The sequence below is a fragment of the Lates calcarifer genome, linkage group LG17 (assembly GCF_001640805.2).
Source record: "Lates calcarifer isolate ASB-BC8 linkage group LG17, TLL_Latcal_v3, whole genome shotgun sequence".
Lineage (NCBI taxonomy): Eukaryota > Metazoa > Chordata > Actinopteri > Centropomidae > Lates > Lates calcarifer.
The window spans coordinates 20977480-20998181 of record NC_066849.1 but is presented as its reverse complement, the minus strand read 5'-3'; the positions used below and the strand labels follow the sequence as shown (position 1 = coordinate 20998181).

The following is a 20702-nucleotide window of genomic DNA, read 5'->3' as shown; positions in this document are numbered from 1 at the left end:
GACAAGTATGTATCTTCTGGTCTGCCAAAACATAAAGCAAGTGTCTGTCTGTGTGGACGGAGAGGACGGCGGTTTGGTCTTTGAAATATTGTTGGTTCTACTCGCGCAGTGACTGCTTCGTCTTGTTGTGTCCTTGAACAACTTCAGACATCCGTCAGCTTTAGTAAAACATCTGGAAGAAAGACATGCGGCTGTTTTTTTTTTTTGGTCTGAATCACCACTTATCATCCCACGCACACACATTCTGTGCATGCACACGCTCACACTTAGATCATCAAGCACCAACAGCAAGCCATACCCACAACCACTTCTGGTATGCTTTCACTTGCTACATTCAAGAGTTGCTCTGTCTGCTTTTCTGTCTCACCTCTTTGTCCTTCCCTCTGCCTCTTATAATCTCTCACCCTGCTGTAAGTTGATGCACAATGCATTTCAGTGCCACCTGCCCTCTCTTTCCACATATATTTCTGAACTCTTTTCCCCCAGCAATACACATACAGTTAAACACACACTGAGTGAAGCAAGTGGTCCAGTCAATGAGCGGCTACTCAATGGTTGTCACAGGCTCCAGAAGAGAGCAGCACTGATAAACACAGACCCAGAATAGAAACAACCACAACAACTCACTACACTAGTCCTGATTAAAGACTTAAAAAGAACACAAAGTTTCCCACTAGTCAGCAAGCCCTGTCTACTGTTGGCACATGTTGTTATTGTATTAAAGTTATTGTGCCAACATCTTGAAGACAATTCCAGTGGTTAAGTGTCATTAGTATCTGCTAGTCTTATATTGATTACTGTTTACTTCCTGCCCTAATCTTTACCAGAAACAAGTTAATGTCACAATTATCATTGTCTCTATAATTCTGAAATAATTCCTGCTATAATAATTGAACTTTATTGAACATTTTCTGTCTTGTATCAGACAGGTAAAGCTCTCCAGGATGCAGTGTATTTTGGCTGGTCTTTATTTTTCTCTCTCTGTCTCACACACACACACACACACACACACAGACTCAAGCCAAAACATCTACCTATCTAAACTCAAATAAGACAGTGATAACGAGGTCGCCACTTCATGGCTGCTCCACTACCTTAACTGGTGTCCATTTGTGATAATGAGCCAGACCTTATCTGTGTTATCAACCACAGGAAGAGAGGCAACATGCCAGACAGCAGTAGTTAGAGAAGGGGAGGGAGGGAGAAGGAGACTGTATTTACAAATCCCTGTATGCATTAGACATGGCCAACAATAATTCAGTCTATAGTCTATATTACCCTTAGTGCCATGAAGGTTATTTTCCTCATACAGCTCCCTTCAGTTTGAGTAAAGATACCCATTTTGTTTTTAGCTGAGCAATCTTGTAAGAGCAGCATAATTACAGTAAGAGCTAGGTTATTTACCAATATCCAGGCCCAAGACTAAGAACTAAATCCACCTAATTCCCCTGAGCTCAAGACACCTTTGTCTGGCCAGATGCCAAGGTGTTTTAAACTGTTTAACCAAATTTGGGCAATATATATGAATAGTATGTATCATAGTTTAAAAAGTGACTAGATATCTAATAAGATTTTAGTTGTTACAGTGTTCCCTGCACTTACAGTAAAGGCAAGTTAAGTTATCTGCAAGTTGAGTAGAGTGAACAGTGGATTCCTCTGGGTTTCACATCTGCATGTCAGGTTATATCAATACATAGTGACACTGAAGAATTTGGTTAAAAAAAATGTTTGTATATAAATTATTTTGACAGTATCACTGAGCCCCCATTTCCCGTCTGACTCATGGTGGTATACAAAGATATGGAAGCAATGGAGAAAAGAGAAAAAGAGCAGCAGATGGAGATATAGAGGCCGATGGTGACCCCTCACCCTCCAACATGCATTAGTACATGCTGTGAACTTGATAAGAGGTTGTGATGAAAAATGAGGCAGTTTTTGGACATTCCTTCCAGAGTGTGTGAGATTCGAAACCTTGACACAAGGTGAGGAGGATGACGATGTGTGGTGTATTTTTAGGAGAGTATGTGACCATGCATGTAATTTTGTAAGATTGCATACTTGACATGTATACATGAGCGTGTCTTATTTCTGTACATTTGTCTAAATTTGACAGAGTGGTCATGTGGGTTACTCGGTAAGCCATTACAATGTTACATGAAGCAGGGGCACAGGGAGAATGAGACATAGAGGGAAAGTTAAAATGGAGTGAAAGAATGAGACATGAGAGCAAAAGCTAGCACCTGAGGTGATTGTGACACGCAGTTGGAGGGAGAGAAAAGGAGCAGGAGGGCAGGAGGTTATTGGATTGCTCCGGTCAGCTCCAGAAATGACTTTTCCATGACTCCAGGTATGTGATCCCGGCTGAGCCCGGGGATATCCTCTGTTTATGCTCAGGCAAAGACCTGCAGATTAGGCGGCCTGGTATTCACCTGATTAAAATGACCTTCTTGTGTAAACTAAGCTTGAGAGCAGTGCACACACACACTCACGCACACATACACAGGACCTTTTGGGATCTGGACGGCGTATGCACAATTCTGTCTATGTAATTAACACACACACACACACACACACACACACCGACACATGGAGAGCAATGTGTGTTCATACTGCGGTGAGGCCAAATCACCATGGAGATTAAGAAGTAAAGCCTTATGGAAGAATCAGTGGTACTAATAAAACTATTAGCCACTCTAGTTTTCAACACAAAGCAAAGAGAGCAGTGTGCCTTTGTCTGGAGCACCAGTGCACCAGTTCTTTGTCTGCAGTATAGATCTTTGTGTGTGTGCGCGTGTGTGCACAGTTGTTAAGGCCAGGTGAAAGGATTAAACAGTGATAGGTCAAGGCTCAGGGCCAGTACACTCATTTCTTTTGGGATACTCCATCAATCATGTGTCTCCTCCTCATCTCTGCTTGTTCTCAGGTTGCCTTTTGTCTTCACCATACTCCAACATTCCTATTTTGCTACAGTATGTCTGTCTTTTACTTTCTATCACATCTCCCCCTGTTGCTGTTTTTTCTCTCTTCCCTCTCCCCGTTGTCCTCTTTATGACTGTTTTTATGTGCTGAGGTCAAGTAGCGTGAATACACAAATTTCAGCCACGATTAGAATATAAAACTAAAATTCACCATCTGCCTGCTTTCAACTGTAACGTGCTTTTCAGGTTCGTGTGTGTGTGTGTGTGTGTGTGTGTGTGTGTATGCAGAACTGAACTGTATCCTGTGGTTGGTATATCATCGCTGACAGCTGTAATGTTATAATGCAGCTTCTTCCATGAGAGCAGCTGGTACTTGTACCTGTGGTCTCCCTTATCCCCCTTGTGGTTGTAAATCCTTGCTAGTTGGAACTTCACTAGCTGTTAGTATCTACTTGTAGCAGGATATTTGTTGTACAGATACAGTCATGGCATGAATGAATATAGTTCTGACAATTTCATGAATTATTCCAACCTCAAACTTACATTTAAGTGTTTTCACCATCTTGCTCCACCCATTTCCAGTACTTTAATAACTAGACTTGAAATAGTTTATAACAGCCCACGTTTAGATCATGAGTCAAGAAAGTGTAGCTAATAGTTACAGTAGCTCCATCATACAAAAATCCTCTGGAAAATATCACCATACTATACATGGGGGGAAAAGACAGATGGCCCCGATAAACAGTTTTCTTGGTCTCATATCTGTCTCTGACTTGAAAGACTTTAAACATTACACAGTTTGGCTAAATCAGACAGGCCTTTCGCCAAGGGAAGAAAGAAAACATTTGATAATTAGACTTGCAGCCAAAATGCAGAGAGGTCTAGAAGTAAGATGGAAATATGCAGCAATTAAATATTTTACTCCACATTGATCTCTTCTGGCACTTGTTGGAATGGATGTTTTTTTAAAAGGTTATCAGTGGTTAGCTCAGAGGTTAGAGGGGGATATTTTCTGGATCATAAAACTTATTCCATTCACTTTGTTGACTTTGTTTAAACATACATACAATCTTACTGGAACTCTAAAAATAGGTTGAACTTTCCCCGTGCTGATCTGACTCTTGTTGATAGTAACACAGCTTTAAAAAATACTACATTTGGTTCATGGTTTTTAAAGGTCAGCATAGCCTAAACTTTGATTCCAAGTTAAACACAAACACCAAAATTGGAGTAATAGGATTAGCACATGACTGCAACAATATACAGGCTTTCCCTGGTGGGGCACACCAGTATGGAGTACAGCTCCCCTCCATTTGTGACTGTGTATCAGTTATCTTACCCTCATACAAAACCTCACAACAGGTAGTCGGGAGTGCAAAACTGACTCCACATCAAAGTCGCTGCAAGGACACCCCCAACCTTGAGTCTGAATTGAGCAGGTCTGCAGGTCTGTAAGCATGACCCTGTGTAAATGTTGGTAGTATAGATCCACCAGCCACTTTGACCAATAATCCACTGCTGTTTTATGTTTTTTTTTTTAATAGAATTAATGTGATATTTAATTCTGGAATTATATCAGAGATAAAATTGGTTACATTTGAGGGGAAAAAAAGAAAAGGAGAAAACCTGTTGCCAGTTTATGGAACAGTTGGTTCTCTTGGTCAGACGCTGTGCTGCAGAGTGGGAATGTCAAGACAAAGACTACCAGTAGAGAAGGAATGCTGGTGTCCTGCTGAGCTAATCCTGGCTGGAAGAAAGGAGAAATGTGGAAAGCAAGGGAGAGAGGGAGGAGACGAAAAGATGGCAAAGGAAGGTCTCAGGGTCTGGGCAGAAATGGAAAGGCTTGCTTGAGAAAAAATCCTCTTCCCATTCATTTCTTTCTCTCTAACTTTCACCTGCTTTCTCTCCATGGCTCTAGGGTGTTCTCTTTTTCGCTGGTGGTCCAACTGGTCTCTGTTCAGTTATCGAGGCATTTGGAGTTAATGAGACAGCTGTACTGTTTGAGAGGTGAAGTCCTTTAGATCAGCTTTTTTCAGTCTGCATGGCCCAGCGCTCTCTTGTCTTTTTAGTCCTAAGGGGAGTGAGTAATGCCATTTTCACCCTCAAGGGCCATTTATACTGAAACAAACACCTACCTCAGCCTGCTTTGTTTGTGTCTGGATGGGTGATTTTAGATTACATTGGACATTTTCAGCAAATTAAATCGGTAAGAATTCCCTGTTCAGATTGTGCCGAGAATCTTAAATCATGTCCATATCTCAGAGGCATTCATGATTTTTTTTTTTATTTCTGGGTTGAAGCATCTATTCCTTCTCTGGAAATCTTTACATGCCCATGTGTAAAAAAGTCAAACATGTAAGGATTGTATGAATCTGTTTGTAAGACAGTTGCGCTGCTTGGTTAGCGAGCGTGCGTGAGCAGTTATGTTTTCAATCCAGGCATGAGAAGAGACAGAGAGAGTCTGAGCCTTTTGATTTAAAGCAGATCTTCAAAGCCTCTGTATGAATGCTAGAGGAGGGCTGCAACATCAGATTGACCCCCCAGATAGGAACCAGACCACGGAGTGCTAAGGGAACATGGACTTAAGATAACCCAGAAAACAATGGCAAGCAAAAACTGAACATGTTCAAAAGGTGATGCAAATAGAGGATCTGATAAGACCTAGAAAAAGAGAAATATTAGTGTCTGTCTGTTGTCTGTTCATGTTTACCCCATAATAAATATATTGAAACCCAATGAGCACCATCTTACAGATATTGTGTTCTTACACATCTACCCACTCCACTTTCTAGGAGAAGCCAGCATGTTGCCTCACTGGCTGAATCCAAACCATTTCCTGTCCCAACTTCCTGCACCAGGCCTCCTGGTTTTGTCCTGTCTGGTCCAAGCTTGAAGCAATTACAAGCGGCTCGGGGGAAATCACCTCCCTCCGCTATATGCTCTGGCTCATTTTTCACAACACCGCCAACTCTTTTAAAGTGTTGACAGAGACATTAAACACAAAGGCCTCTGTCACTGACGCAAGGTTTAAGGATGAAGGCAAGTTCATATTGGCTTAAAAAACTTTTTAAAGAGAAGATGGAGATATTCAATTTAGGGGAAAGTGACATCAACAAGAACTTAGGCATCTTTTAACCATCTTTTAAAAGGGAGAACAAGAAAATAAATGGTAATGTTGAGACCAGAAATGTTGTTTTTGGCCACTGTTTATCATCATAAAAACATATTTTAACAATAATGGCATCAAATACTTGTTGGGATAAGCTCTCAGCATCCTTTTGGACAACATTTTTACTGCATGTTTTGTTGTGAAATACATATAGTTTATTCCTGTGTGCCAAAACAATAAAGACAGTAACTATCTGCTGATTTATCGCTCACTTTTGACTGCAAGTACAGGAGTTTAAAAGGATAAACTGAGAGGAGAAAGTAGAAAAATGTGATTCATGGACATTCGAATGTTTGTTGTGGTGACTGGTCCAGACGGAAATCCACAGCGGATGGAAACTGAAGACAGGATTTTTATGATCCTGCCACTTTTCACTCCTCACAACCCATCTCACACAAAACAGAGGTCAGCATTTCCTTATACCCACTGTCTCTGCTTTTCTTCCTTCTCTTTTCGGCCTGTCTTTTTTGATTTCTGCCTTTCTTACCATTTCTCCCTCTGCCTTTTGGCTCAGGAAATTGATCTTACTCAAATCCAGAAGGGCAGATGATTTAAAGCCCTCTCACCACTTCAGGCCAAAACCTTGTTTAATGTCTTGTTCTCGCTTATCTGTAGGCAGGAGTGAGGTAGAGTGTATTGTTCATTATTTCCATGATTTGAAAAGGAAGTGCAGTTAGTCATCGCAACATCTTGCTATGGTTTTGTCTTTGAGTGTGACATTAGTGCAGCTCTAGATGTATAAGAATTGGATGGATCTCTTGATGAAGCACAAATCACAACAGGAGAAAATATAATATCAGGAAAAAGAGGTGAAGAGAAGAAGGAGGACGGGGGCTGTTAGGGGTTGGGGAAAAGCTAGTGAGACACGGATTTCATTAGAGGTCCCTGTGTGAACGGTCCTCCTCCAGGAGAGAGGCCATTGTTCTGCTCTCTGCCCCCAGCTCAGAGCTCCTGCCATAGGCAAGACTTGTTAGGGAGACAGCCTCCTGTAGAGGAGGCTGGACAAGGGTTATCAAAGGACAAAGGAGCCTTTTGGTGTGCTGACAAGCAGACAAGTCAGACGCTGCTGTGTGTGCGTCTGTGTGTGTGTGTGTGCGAGAGAGTGAGAGGGGGGTTTCTGTAGTATGTGGTCATGTGTGTGTTTGTGCTCGAGCACAGAAATCCTTCTTTTTCATGTTTTTATGTGTTTGTTCACAGCAGTTGGGTCAGTGTGAATAGAGGACTGTTGATGGACAGTGGGGTTGATCAGCTCCCAGGAGACAGACATCCTGTGTGTGTGTGCATGAGAGAGAGAGAAAGAGAGAGAGACATGTGATGGAGCATTGATCATAGCTGGGGTGTGAGAAGAAATTACACAGCAAATACGCTTTGTAGGAAATATGATTGTGACTTGATTATGTTTTCTCTAAATATAATGAGGATACACTGTTTTTAATGCAATTAATGTATTGGTAAGTTGCAAATATACTGATACTGAACATGAGTTGCAGACAATATTTTTGTTTTCTGTCAAAATATTTGATCTTTCAGTACAATATCAACATTGTATTAAACCCAACCACAGACAGGACTGTGGATGTAAACTCCAGTCTCTGGTGTGACATCCACCCCAGCCACCATCTTGTGAATCTACGACCGTTAATAAATGTGCTGCATTAAAAGAGTTGCCTCTGAACATAATCCAGCCAGCAATCATGTTTCTTACAAAATGTATTTGCTGTTGCAGTTAAGTTGTATATAAATGTAATATCTAGGAGACAGGGTTGGATCAGGATAACAGAAGGAAATGTTAGAGCAGACCTTTGTTTATTCCACTAGCAGCCTGAATAAACCGACTGATCTTCCAAACAGCAACAATAAGTTAAAATCCCACATCTGCTGACATGTTTATTGTAGGATTTTACTCTGTACACAGTTGCCTAACTTTTTTCCTTTTGCAGTGAGAACAGAGGCACAGATGTAACCTGTCAATGTCAATATGACCTGTTGTGACAAAAGATGATTGTAATGAACAGAATTTTTGCTGGACCAGTATGAGACTCTTTGGGGTGGTTGGACTTTTAAAACCACCTTAAGGATACTGTAGTGGCTTATCATCAGATGGATTTCGTGGTAAATGTACAGTAGATACCAAAATAAACTTGACTGTTTAAGTTACTTTGAATTATTTATATTTGTATTTTTATGAAAGATTAATGAATTTTTGTCTTATTGTCTTATGTCTTACATGTGAGGTGAAATTTAGGTCCCAATGGAAAGTCTTATCAATTGAAGAACCACTGTAGTAGTGTACAGAGTCCTTATCACCATCTTCATCTCTCTGCCGCCGGGTGTTTCGAGGAGCTCGGCTTGTCAAATAAAGGCTTCAGTCTTGGGAGATTAGTTATTAAAACCAACAGGGAGCATTCCCAATTCACAGGCTTCTCTTACTCCTTGTACCCCCCTCCTCTGCACACACAGATACACACCACAGATACACCTACCCCAAATCTTTCTCAGCATTAACTTTCCTGTATTTTGTCTAAATTTTATTCCTGCCTCACCTCTGTTCAGACATTTTTTCTCTTTTTGCATTTCTGTAACAAAGACACATATTCATATTTCGCTTGCCAGAACCGAGACTCAGCAGGGTAACATGAATGCCGTCTTCCAAATACTTGCTCATCCTCTTCCTCTTCCTCCCATATTCCTCATCCCACTGCTATTTGGATCCCACCGCTCTGCAGATCTATGTCCAGTGGCCTGACCGAGCCAAACTCGAGCACATTCCAGGAAGTGAACTGACTCTTAGTAATCTCATTTGTTTTTAATTACATGAGAGCAATATTCTTTTAATTGATTTGTGGGTTATGTAAACACTGAGAACATTTTTTCCTGCCTGTGTGCAGCTCATTTTAGAGCGTGCTCTTTGCCTGCTGCTGTGTGGTGTGGTATGTGCTTCCAAATACAAAATGGAGTTAAGTGTTTGTGTATGTTCTAGCATTTATGTAAAGTTTGCAGCATTTTTGGGAAAGGACAGCACAGATTACGTAACTAGACAGTCCAAGTTATTGGCACATAATTGTCTGCTGTGTTTTGTCTGTGATATGTATTTCAGTGTGTTCTACATTCATGTTGCCTCACTGTCCCTTTGATTTACTTTTGAATGTTGCACAATGGAGTTTTGTGGCCTTTGATGCTGTTGTAAAACAGTATTGTTTGGTATTTCCAAGCAGAACAAATTATTACACACACTAAAGCATTCCTGTGTCATTTTGTGTTTGTAACATAAAAGATAAGATAAGATCTTGGCTCTTAAAATTTTCCATGTTTTCCCCTTTTAAAGGTTTATTTATCAGAAAGTCTGGTATTTGTACTAAACATCTGCATTAAAGAGTATGTGACAGTAATGGGATTATATATGATAATCACTGGTCAAACCCATAATATGACTGGCACACAATATGTGCCCTAATCCACAAAGCCTTCATTTGCTCTGGTGTCGTTTATTAAAGCCTCAGTGCCTCCAGCCGTGGCAGCCTTCAGTACTGGATGCTGGGGCACCTTGATGGATTTGGTATGTTATTGGGGGAGACATGGGGTGTTAACCAACCCCCCACCCCCCGCCATTGCGTGTGTGTACGTCCACATGTGTATATGCATTAAAGGCTGTGAGTTCACCCTGCCATATTTCACACTCAGTGCTGTGAAATGGAGCCATTTCTTGGTGACTGTCCAGAAAGACCCGACTGCTTTCAGGAAGCATTTGTTCCCATAATCGATTTAGTTTGTTTCCGTACTTATCATGATGAACACTTACATTTTAATGTCACCATCAGGTCCCATATGCCTTCTCTAATCCATTATAGACCACTTCAATGTGTGACTCAACATAACTATTTTTCATCATGAGCACAATGTTTTATTCTTGTCCTCATCCTTCTTTCACCAGGTTTTTCTTCCACATTATTGTATTATAGTTTGTGTTGTGTTGTTTGTGTTTGTTAGTGATGAATTTAGTCAATGAATAACCACAGAGGAAATAACTTGCTCATTTGATGAAGATTAACATTGCAGAGGAACAAAAGTAGTATAAAAAGTGGATAATCTTAAGTGCTGGGGCACCTTGATGGAAAATCTGTCAGCCCACCCGGACCTCTAGGGACATCTGGTATTGGAGTCACTGGTGCTGTGAGGGTCAGTTACCAGCATGGTGGACTACCCACAATGCAGCAAGTCTTGGCATTAAATCTGATGCCCTATCAGCTGCATCAGCAGTGATTCTGATTAAGCATGGTACTGACATGTGGGTGGGCAACATGGCTGCTGTTTGGCTCCTCAGTTTTTTTTCAGTAGTAGAATGAAAAAAATAAAAAAATCAAAGCCAGCCATGAGAGTATTTGGAGGTTGCGGGTTTGGTTAAGAGCGCTGTATGTTTGCAGATGTTCAGTTCGAGGGTGAACGCCTGTCATGATGCGTGCTGAACTTGAAGCAGAGGTTAAAATCCTTCCTCTAGTGAATTTACTAGATATCATTCTCCCAACCTTCAGGAAGTAATGCAGTCATCCACAGAGGCATATGCACTTATTTAAATATACAAATAACATGTCTTCCCTTGAAAGAACATCAATAATGTCACTGAATACTAATATGCTCCTCTTTAACAGAAAATATACATAATCCTCTAGTGACAGTTTGATGGCTGTAATGTCGTATTATATTCCTCATGGGACAAAAGGCACAGAGAGAAACTTTTTTTCTGAGAGTGAATGAAACAAAAAGGACCACCCATAGTCTTCAAATAAACACACACTCTGTCTGTCTCAGCTACTCATATGGGACCATGCAAAGGATTTTCTCTTTTGGCATGAATGTACACACACACTCACACTGTGGCACTGATTTAGACAAGCATACACACACTGATAAGGGAGGTGATGTCTGGGTGTGTACACACAGACACATGCATTATGTCGGTTCACACATACACGATACTTGACACCTAAATACAACATTATGCACTCAAACATGCAACCCCATATACATATTGTTCTGTATTTGCCAATCAGCTGACTGCTGATTCACAGTGACTGCTTTGCTCACCTACTGTTGGCAGACAGTAAGTGCCAAGCGCACACTGCTGCGGCATGACCGTACATGCAGACATTTGACGTGTTGTTTGCAGTGCATTTCAGCTGCGAAGCATTCAACCATTACTAAATTTAACTTGGATCTATAAAACAACAAGCTGTTTTGCTCGAGGGTGGGCCACAATTGGCTAGTCGCATCGCTGCAAAGCAACACAAAAAAAGAAGGAGAAAAAAAATAGTATGTGTCAGAGCTTCATAAAGCAATGCTCCATGATAAATGTGCATATGTGTACTTAATGGGAATCAACAAAGTTAGATTTTTATAGTATTATTTTTATAGAGTAGTGCTGCAACCAGTGATTATTGTCATCAGTTAATTAACGATTATTTTTTAGATCAGTTGAGTAGAGGTTTTTCTGTAAAATACCAGAAAATAATGAAATATGTCTGTAATCATTTATCAGAGCCCAAAGTTACATGCTCACATGGCTTTTTTTGTTCAAACAAAAAATCCAAATCAATTTAGTTTGCTATCATAAATGATCAAGAAATACAACAAATCCTTACACTGGAGAATCTGAAACCACTGAATGATTGACATTTTAAATGAGAATGAAATTGAATAAGGGCTGGACTGCTGAGACTGGACTTTATTTACAAGAACACTTGTAATGCCAGAGAGGCTTCTCTCCTCTGCTCTGCTCACTGATATCCCTTCTGTCTCCTTCATTTTTTTTTGTTCTGCTTTATTTTCTCTGTCTCCTCCTGTTTCTGTGGCCTCAGCCATTAGAGATTTGCGTTTTAGCAGTTCAAGTGGAGCTGTCACATCATGCTGAGGGGCAAGCAAACACAATACAGGAACATGTGGACTGCACATGAATATCAAGTCATAATACCTTATTATGTTTCTTCTTGCCTTCAGATTTCTCTCTCACTGTCTCCCTCTCACCCACTTGCCCTCTTCTTCGTCTTTGTTCCAGGGCCCTTTGAGGGTGTTTTTCAAAACAGGCATTATTGACATCGAAGCTCTAATCAAATGCAGGCATTTCTGGCTAACTGAAACCATGAAAGGGGGGGGGTTGGCCTCAGTATTAAAAGGCATAACAAGATTTTCAACACAAGTTGGTCAAGTGTATTCCAAAGCCGTCACTGTTTTCAATTGTCGAGGCGTCATATTTGTGTTTTAGAAGGAAGTTATTCTCTCCATCATGCTGAGACGTGCAGTGAGAGAAATGACAAATGCACAGTAAGACAGGGTAGCAAATTTATTTTTAAATTACCGAAACTTTCTTACTTTGCAGGTGTTTCATATGATTTTTTTTTTTATCATAAAGAAATAACACTGACCTCATACTGTGATTTCAGTCCCTGGCCTACATTTTTCCGGTCTTTTCTACATACCTTTACCCTTTTGGGAACTTGTTCAAAGTGTTGGTTTTAAGCAGCATTCAAAATGTTGCACCAGTCTCATTTATCCTCATCTGAAGTGAACAATGCAACCTTTTCTATATCAGATCCACTCCTCCAAATATTTTGCTGTTTTGTCCTCTGTATAAGTGTCCATTGCATTGCACAGTGTGTTATAGTAGCTTACAGAAAAGTTTTGGGACTGAGCTTTGCATTTAGTGGGCAGTATATTATAAAATGGCAATAAATTTGGCTAAATATACTCAGACCATTGGCTGAATAGTGTTTCTTTCTGCAGGGAGTGTGTCTGAAGGTGGTCAGCCATTTAGAGATGAGTCAAGTCACATTTAAATTGGATATGGGTATGTATTATATAGGCATATGGATACGTCTACCTGAATGCTGCTCATTTTTATCAAGCTTTTCTCTTTAATTAAAGACCAAATAAAGTTGGACTTCCTCTCTGTGTCAGCTTTCTTTCTCACAAACGGCAAGTGTCAGCTAGAAAGTGAGTGGGTGAACTTTGATTTATGTGTCGGGTGAGACTGAGAGAGACATGCTTGAACCAAAACATACATGAAGTATGTGTTTTCACAAATAAACTGCAACATGTAATGTGTGTCTCCTCATCCTACTGTTCTGGCGTCCAAGTGTTAGACTACAGCGTAGCCATAAGATGTAATAGGCGGTGTTTGGATTGGGTCATGACACTTTGAAGAAGCCCAGTCCTGAGACATTGGGTGGTAGACTCACCAAACTGTAGATTCAATCTTAGCTCTCTCTGTTTGGTTTCGCATCGTCTCACAGTTTATTGACATTGCTGTGCATGCCTTACACAGTGCAGTGTACAGCTGCACAGACACACACTCACACACACACTGCTGTTTTTGTTGGACTCTGGAGTCTGAGACCTGCGGTGTGTCACTGCAACCATGGGGAGAGAGAGAGAGAGACCAGGTGCATTGTGTCCCTGTATGTTTGTGTGGGAGCGAGAGAGAGATAGGCCCAACCTTGTGTATGTGTGTGTGATTTTCCCATATTCCCAGTCCTGTCTCAGTCAGAGAGCATACTGAGGTCTCCCATACAGACCAATCATTCTTTAACCTGCTCATTGGGCAGAGGTGTAGAAAATTAGACCAGTGTTAATTTGCCATCACAATATTCTGTTTTATGTCGCTCTCAACTTAGTCACAGAGGCACACACACATTTTCTCATGCACAGCAATCTTGGCTCTGTGTGGGGCAAAGGATTCTGCTGGACATTAGTCAGCGAGGAGGTGTGTTTTTATTGTTTCATCAGACTGAGTATGATGGAGAATAACAGATGGGAGGGAGGAATGTGATACAGGTCATGAGCTGGATTTGAAATCAGCATAGCATGAACACATGGGGAGCACCTTTGTCTGCTCGATTTAAACGAAGCCTCAACCTTTGCAGGAGAAAAGCAGCCTCGTTCACATAAACCACACATGACCACATTTACAAGCCACTTCAAAACGGTTCACATTCTCTGCGAATTAGACTCGTGCTTTTTACTGGTCTTACAAAGAAGTTGTTTTTAAACGGTGTGTTTTTTTTGTCCCTCCTTTTGGTTAAGAACTGCCCCCCAGCATTGAGATTATTATTGTGAGGGTATGTAATGGAAGTGAAAGTATGTTTTAGAAACCACACGTACACAAATTCCACGAGTACGTTCCCAAGCTGTGATTAAAAAACACAGCCCCTGTCCAAAAATGCACTTTTACTTTTCAGGCTTTGGGAAAGAAAGTAATGAGTGTGAGTGAGTTGTAGCTGTGCAGCGAGCTAAATGACAGGGTGGCAGTGCAGGATGACAGTGGGACGTTTGATAAATGGGATGTTAATGAGAGGAGAGCAGGACTAACGCTGGGGAACGAACCTCTAATACCATACTCACATGAGACCAGAGCTTCAAGAGAACTCCCCTGCCTATGGGAACTACAGCACAACACAACACAGCAGCAACAGAATAGCACAATTTACACATTTCATAAGGGAGGCAATTTTTTATTTGGACTAAATATACATATTTTTAAGGGCTTTTACACCTGTTATCCTTTATTGATTTCCCTTATCAAGTCTATTATTATGCCTTAAGATGAAGATTGCAAAAGGACACAGCAAAATAATATTTCATACATTCAATAGGGCTGTAACGATTCTGAAACTGAGACCATAACTGACTGATTAAACGTATGACATGGATTGTGTCAGAGCAAGTACAGGGTGTACTGTAAATAAAATTATTGGGCACAATAAAGCTACAAAAACACATCCTCAGGCCAGGATTTGTTGATTGAACAGGATAAGAAAGGCCACTAGAAGAAGGTGATGTGTTCACATTTGTGGCATTACCTTGACGTTGACTGTAGTTAAATGGTATTTTATGATACATAGAACATTGAGGCATCCTGGTGGCATTTAAGACTCTGACCATGTAATCGCAACATCCCTTTGTTGTTGGGCCTCTGCTGCATGTTATCCCCACTCTCTCCCCTTGATGTTTTTGTCATCTCACTACTCTAAACTATCCAAAGTCAGAAAATGCCATAAACACTGGACTTGGAGAAAAAGCCTCTGTCTAGCCTTTTATTCTAAATACAAGCAAGAATTGTCTCAGTAAATTTGGTAATATCAAACAGTACGTGCCTCTGTAGACTGCCCCTTTGATTTTATAAGCTCTCTTTTTAAAAGCGTATAGATGAATGATTGTATTAAATGTTGTTTCTGAAACTATTGGTTTGGGAGCCACACTTGGCCACAGGCCTACCTGTTTTTGGGTCCCCTTTCTCACATGACAAGCACAGAAATATGCTTTCAGGGTTCTGGATCGAAGGCAAGAGACTAAGTGTCTCCTCTTGGTCTCAGGCTGAAAAAAATTTAACAGCCCTCATATTAAAGGATAAAAACTGTTTTTCAGTATGGTGAGAACCTGGCTGGGACTCAACAGTACTAACCACATTTTGATAGAACTGCTCATTCTCTCTCTCTCTCTCTCTTAAATACTGTTTAAGGACTAATTTGGAGGGTACTATTTCTATTAAGACAGAAGCTATGTTTATGATTTGAATAAAAGATGCATACCTTTGCTGTGCTCTGCTTTTCAAGTTAAAGCTTAATAATATATTCAATTCTGATTGTGTTTTGAATCTGATTTCAAGATCAGTCTCTGAAAAACATCAATTTTATGAGACAGTGTGTTGTTGATTTCACCACCACACCGCTAAAGATTTTTTAAAATCTTATTTCTGTAGTTTTTGCAGAGTTTGTCAGCATATTTCTTAATCTTAAATTCATTCCAGAGATCCTTTACTCCATTAAAAGTGGATTTATATTATAAAAGTCTCATTCTGTGTTACCTGCACCATCTACCTATTCTCCTGTGTGTCTTATGTAACCACAGAGGCCCCTGTAGTGGACTGTAGGTCACCCTCACAATCCACCAGTTCACCCCTCCTCTCATTTTTCCAGTTCCCCAATAAATAGCATAAATAAAGACCTTTGGCGATAGTTTCTGGAACCAGTTCATCTCGTTATAATATATGAAATCGTAAACTGTAGGCCCGTGATCAGTTTTGTGTATTCGTCTGTGCAATGGAAAATAACACAGTCCCAAAATACAGTCTCAAAGGCCTTAATAGGTTCCATATCTCTGTTTTTATGGGAGTTGCTCCGCGTGGCACAGAACAGCACAGATGTTCAGCGCAGAACAGAAGGGAGGCCTGTAGAAGCGCAGGATGGTCGTCTGTATGTTTTCATGCTGTTTGCGGTGGCAGCGTTGACAGGGGTGTCATCTGTCCTCACACCCCTCGGAGGCCTCCTGCCTGTTGGTCACAAACGTGTTCGATGTCCAACAGAAGCCCCATAAAGAGCTCACAACCGCTATCTGTCAGCAAAAATGTCTATTAAAAGCCAGTCTAAATTGTTACTGTGCCGCAGAAATCTTGTAAGTTGGAAAAATCTGTGATTAAACTGCAGAAATGGCTGTGTGTTCGATTTATCATTTCCTGGAAAGAATTCATGGAAATATGGAATGGAGGAGTCCAAAAAGTGAAAAGTAAAAACATGGTTGCGCTAGTATCAATATTAGAGCCCATTAATGACATCCTAGACTCAATATTAAAACACATTAAGATCTAATCCTGCTTTATACCCTCTTTTTTAAATGCACCACATCAACCACTGCATAGATCAAGAGTGGTGTTTTACCTGCCTGCTGACACCTCCTGTGATAGATTTAAGGAACAGGATAAACTTGCATTGACAGACAGCTAAAGTAGGGGCAAGGCAAACGGACGATATTTGTCCTCTCATTTTGTGGCCTGGACCTTGTATTTGCATGTCATTACTGACCCTACACTCCACAAAGTGTTCATTCATGCCCGCTGTCTCTCTCTGCACTGCACTGTTACTTCCCTACACCGCTACCTTCCTTTAAGCCCTGACTCCAAAAACCACCAGGCCCAAAGGCAATTAGCTTTTTAACTTATCCACTTGTTTTCCATGGGAATAGATTATGACAATTTCCTGGCATAAATCACTGGAGACAAGTTATTATATTGGATTTTTTAGAAAATCTAGAAGGGTATTTTAAATGGGTCAAGGGCAGGAGAAGCAGCCACCGGACAGGATTGATATTCAAAACACTTGTGGATCTGTACACTGTTGGCAGATGATGGATTGAGTTGGACGGGTCCTGGGTTTCTTGTCTAATTGCTTTGCCAGCCCCAGAGACAGTTAGTCCCCAAAGCCCAGAAGCCTCTCAAACCACGGCCTCCACCCATGCATCCATTTATTCACTCTCTTATCAAGTCTCCCCCTCTTTCTCCAACCAAGTTTGTGTCCTTCATTGACTCTTGTCTCCCTCTCTCCCTCCCTGTGTTAATGGTGTATGTGACAGCTGTCATTAATGAGTCTAAATCTGGCATTGGGGCTGGGCCTTCTCAACAACTGGCTGTTGGTGGGGAGAGTGAAAGTAAGAGTATCTAGTTAGTATGTCAGATTGAAAGTGCTGAAAACAGGCTGGCTCAGAAATAGTGCCCTGTATGAAACTCCAACCACTTCATACAAATACAAATAGGCTGAATACACACTCACACACGCCTATCAAGTGGTCGACAGCACTTGTGGATTGAGTTTGTTTGTGGGTTGGTGAAAAGACAGTGTTAAATGTGTGTGTGTGTGTGGTGTGTGTGCTCAGGCTTGCATGCTGACTTGCATCATGTGTGACCCACATTCCTCAATGGTTGGCTCATTCACACGCATTGCCATTTAGCAGAGTTAAAGGTTAGAACACATGCAATACTTCACCACTTCATGATGCATGAGTCAAACTAGCATCTCGAGAACTAAACATATAAGTAGTATACTAAGATACCAGCGGATTTTGATATATTTGGCCCTGCTTTCATAATTGCATGCTCTTTGTTGAGGGCCCACCCATGAGAAGCCAAATACACTCAGAGATATTATAAAGCCTCAGTACTTGAGCCAAAGAAGCTGCGTTGGAGATGAAGTCAGAAGTTGTGACATCAGACGTTTAATGCATTTAATCATTATCTGTTATATTAACTACTCCTGCTCTCAAATGGTAAACAGGGGACTATGTCTGTATTGTGTCAATGGTCATGCAGAAGGTGGGCCCTGAGGCAAGAAATATGGGAATAAGTAGCCTTGTTGTTCAGCATGACGTCAGCGAGTTAGCGTGGCCTCTGGGCGCTGAATGATGAGTGGGAGAAGACATGAAAGAGAAAAATTAGCTTTTGATGTCATCATGTTGAAGTAAATAGCTCAATTTATATTCATGTAATTGTCCTTTTTTTGCTTTTCTTTTGCCATATTCAGTAGAATCATAAGAAATTTGATGCTTGGATACAAAGTTGCACAACATTGCCATACACATTGGTGCTTTCACAAAACCAAACAGACTGAAATGCAGTAATATTCAGCACATACACTGGAATGAATAATGTTTTCAGTTTGTTGGTCTTGCATCCAATTCCCCTAACCATGCCTCTGTATTTCCTATCATCAATAGCTCAAAAATCATACAGGCAGGCAGCCGCTGCTTGGCCCCTCACAGGTCACGGACCAGTAGTGCTCAGGGACTAATGAGCTTTCAGTTACCCACCCCAGGGTCAGTACAGCAATCAATTGGAGTTCTCAACAAGCCAATCTGAGCTGGTGCCGGCCAATTAGAGAGCCTCATACATACACAGCTGCACACATGGAACATTCCACAGGCAGGTGGCAGGAGGAGGACTGTGTGCTGAACACGCCGTGTCTCGGTCAAGGCCAGCTGGGGCGGGTGGGTGGATGTGTCGGGGCTCGGCCTCGGGAGGAGTGGATAAAAGGCCGCAGTGTCTCACCTCCGCTCGGACCTTTTGCCCCTCGGCTACAGTGTGCTTTAAGCTCTGTGGCCGTGTCAGCTTTTTCCAAAACTGTGGCCGTAGAGTTCTTTAGTAGCTGTTACAGACCCCAGTGTGTGAAATGTACCAGGCTAAAATAGGCCAGCATGAGTTGTGTGCTATTTTAGCTTGCCCAGGTAAAGCTGCAATGTCTTCTTGTGTTTAAGTATTTTTACAGTTACCATTTCTAACCAAACCAAACCAGACTTTCTACCTTTTTTCCCCCTTTTACTTACAGTATGACTCGCTAAAACTGACTGGTTTTTGATCTTCTGGTTAGAGGTAATCAGCTGCTGCAGTTTATAACCTGGTTCCAGTTAGGTGTTAGGAGTACAGTCATCTCTAGGAGGAGCTAGTTGAGATTTATGTACATGCTCACTTGTTTTTGCCAGTTCCTTCTGTGATTTATAAATGTGTAAATATAAAGCTCAAAATGTCACAGATATTACAATGCGACAGCCCTGAACTCTCAGACGCATACCACGTCAGGACCAGGAGACATTATTATTGAATTAATCATGTTATCATCTGGTAACCTATGTTTTTTTTTTTTAAAATGCCAAGCTTTATATAATTCAACTGTATTTATTTATTGCTCTGCTGGAAAGTCAGTTGTGACTGTTAAAAATGTCTTTATTGAAGGTGCAGCTGTACACTTTTTCCAAGTCCATATCTTTGAAACATGAGCTATAGGCGGGTCGTAAATGTTTATTAAAGATGTGGGATCGTGTAATATCGGCAGTGTGATGTAATGCAACGTAAAACTGAAACCAGTCGGTCCAAAGTGGAGCCAACAGAGAAAATCACAATAGCGAGAGGTCCAGGTTGATTATTTAGCCACATTCAAAGGAAGACGTCTGGAAAAATAGACAGTAATTGTGGAATGAGTAGAATCACAGGAGAGACAAATGAAGTGAAACCTGCTAAATCACACATATCCTAAACACCCCCCATCCCCATTCCTCCCCCAGGTACAGTACATCCAGGCCTGCACTGTCATCCAAGAACTATCCATGACAGGCAGGCAGGTTTGAGTCAGGCACTCTACACCTCCCTTGGCATCTTTTTACCTGCTTATCTTGATGTGATGTCAAATCACCATTCGTCAACATGAACTCAAGACAGCGCTAGGCAGAACGCAGCCCACACATCATCTGGAGGGCGGAGGGGAACGGGGTGGATTATGGGTAATCAGAGCAGGCCTCAAGACGGAGACTGAGGATGAGCGGGAAAGGAATGTGGGAAGGAGGGAGGGAGGGAGAGATGAAAGGGAAAAAAAGAGAAAGGGCTGTCAGGGATAATGGAGTAGCAGCATTTATCAGTCTCTGCATCTACATGTGGGAAGAAGGGACAGAGAGGGAGGGAGGCATGGACTGAGAGATGGATTTAGGGAGAGAGGGGAGGGCACCTAATATGATGGGTGAGTGAACAAGGCAACACAGAGGTCAGGGTTCGCTCTGGTGAGGTTTTTCTCAGCTTTAACAAGCCAAAAAAACTGTGCACTCACATTATAGATTCGCTGCATCTCCTCTAGATGTGTTTGTTAAGGTGCTGTCAATGTTGAGGCTTGAGGGAAGGATTATTGTCATTATTAATGAACCAGTTGTTTTTTTTAAATTAATAGTTCGGTCTATTATGTTTGGCCCAACATATTGTACTCAGATTGCTTCTTTTTTCCCATTAAAAGTCCAAAAACCAAAGATATTCATTTCTG

The 20702-nt window shown here is 41.2% G+C and overlaps 1 protein-coding gene across 2 annotated transcripts in view; it reads left to right on the top strand.

Annotated features, from left to right (window-relative positions):
* ror1 (receptor tyrosine kinase-like orphan receptor 1) overlaps window positions 1–20702 on the top strand; it is a 123632-nt gene that overhangs the window by 19339 nt on the left and 83591 nt on the right. The gene's annotated exons all lie outside the window — the stretch shown is intronic.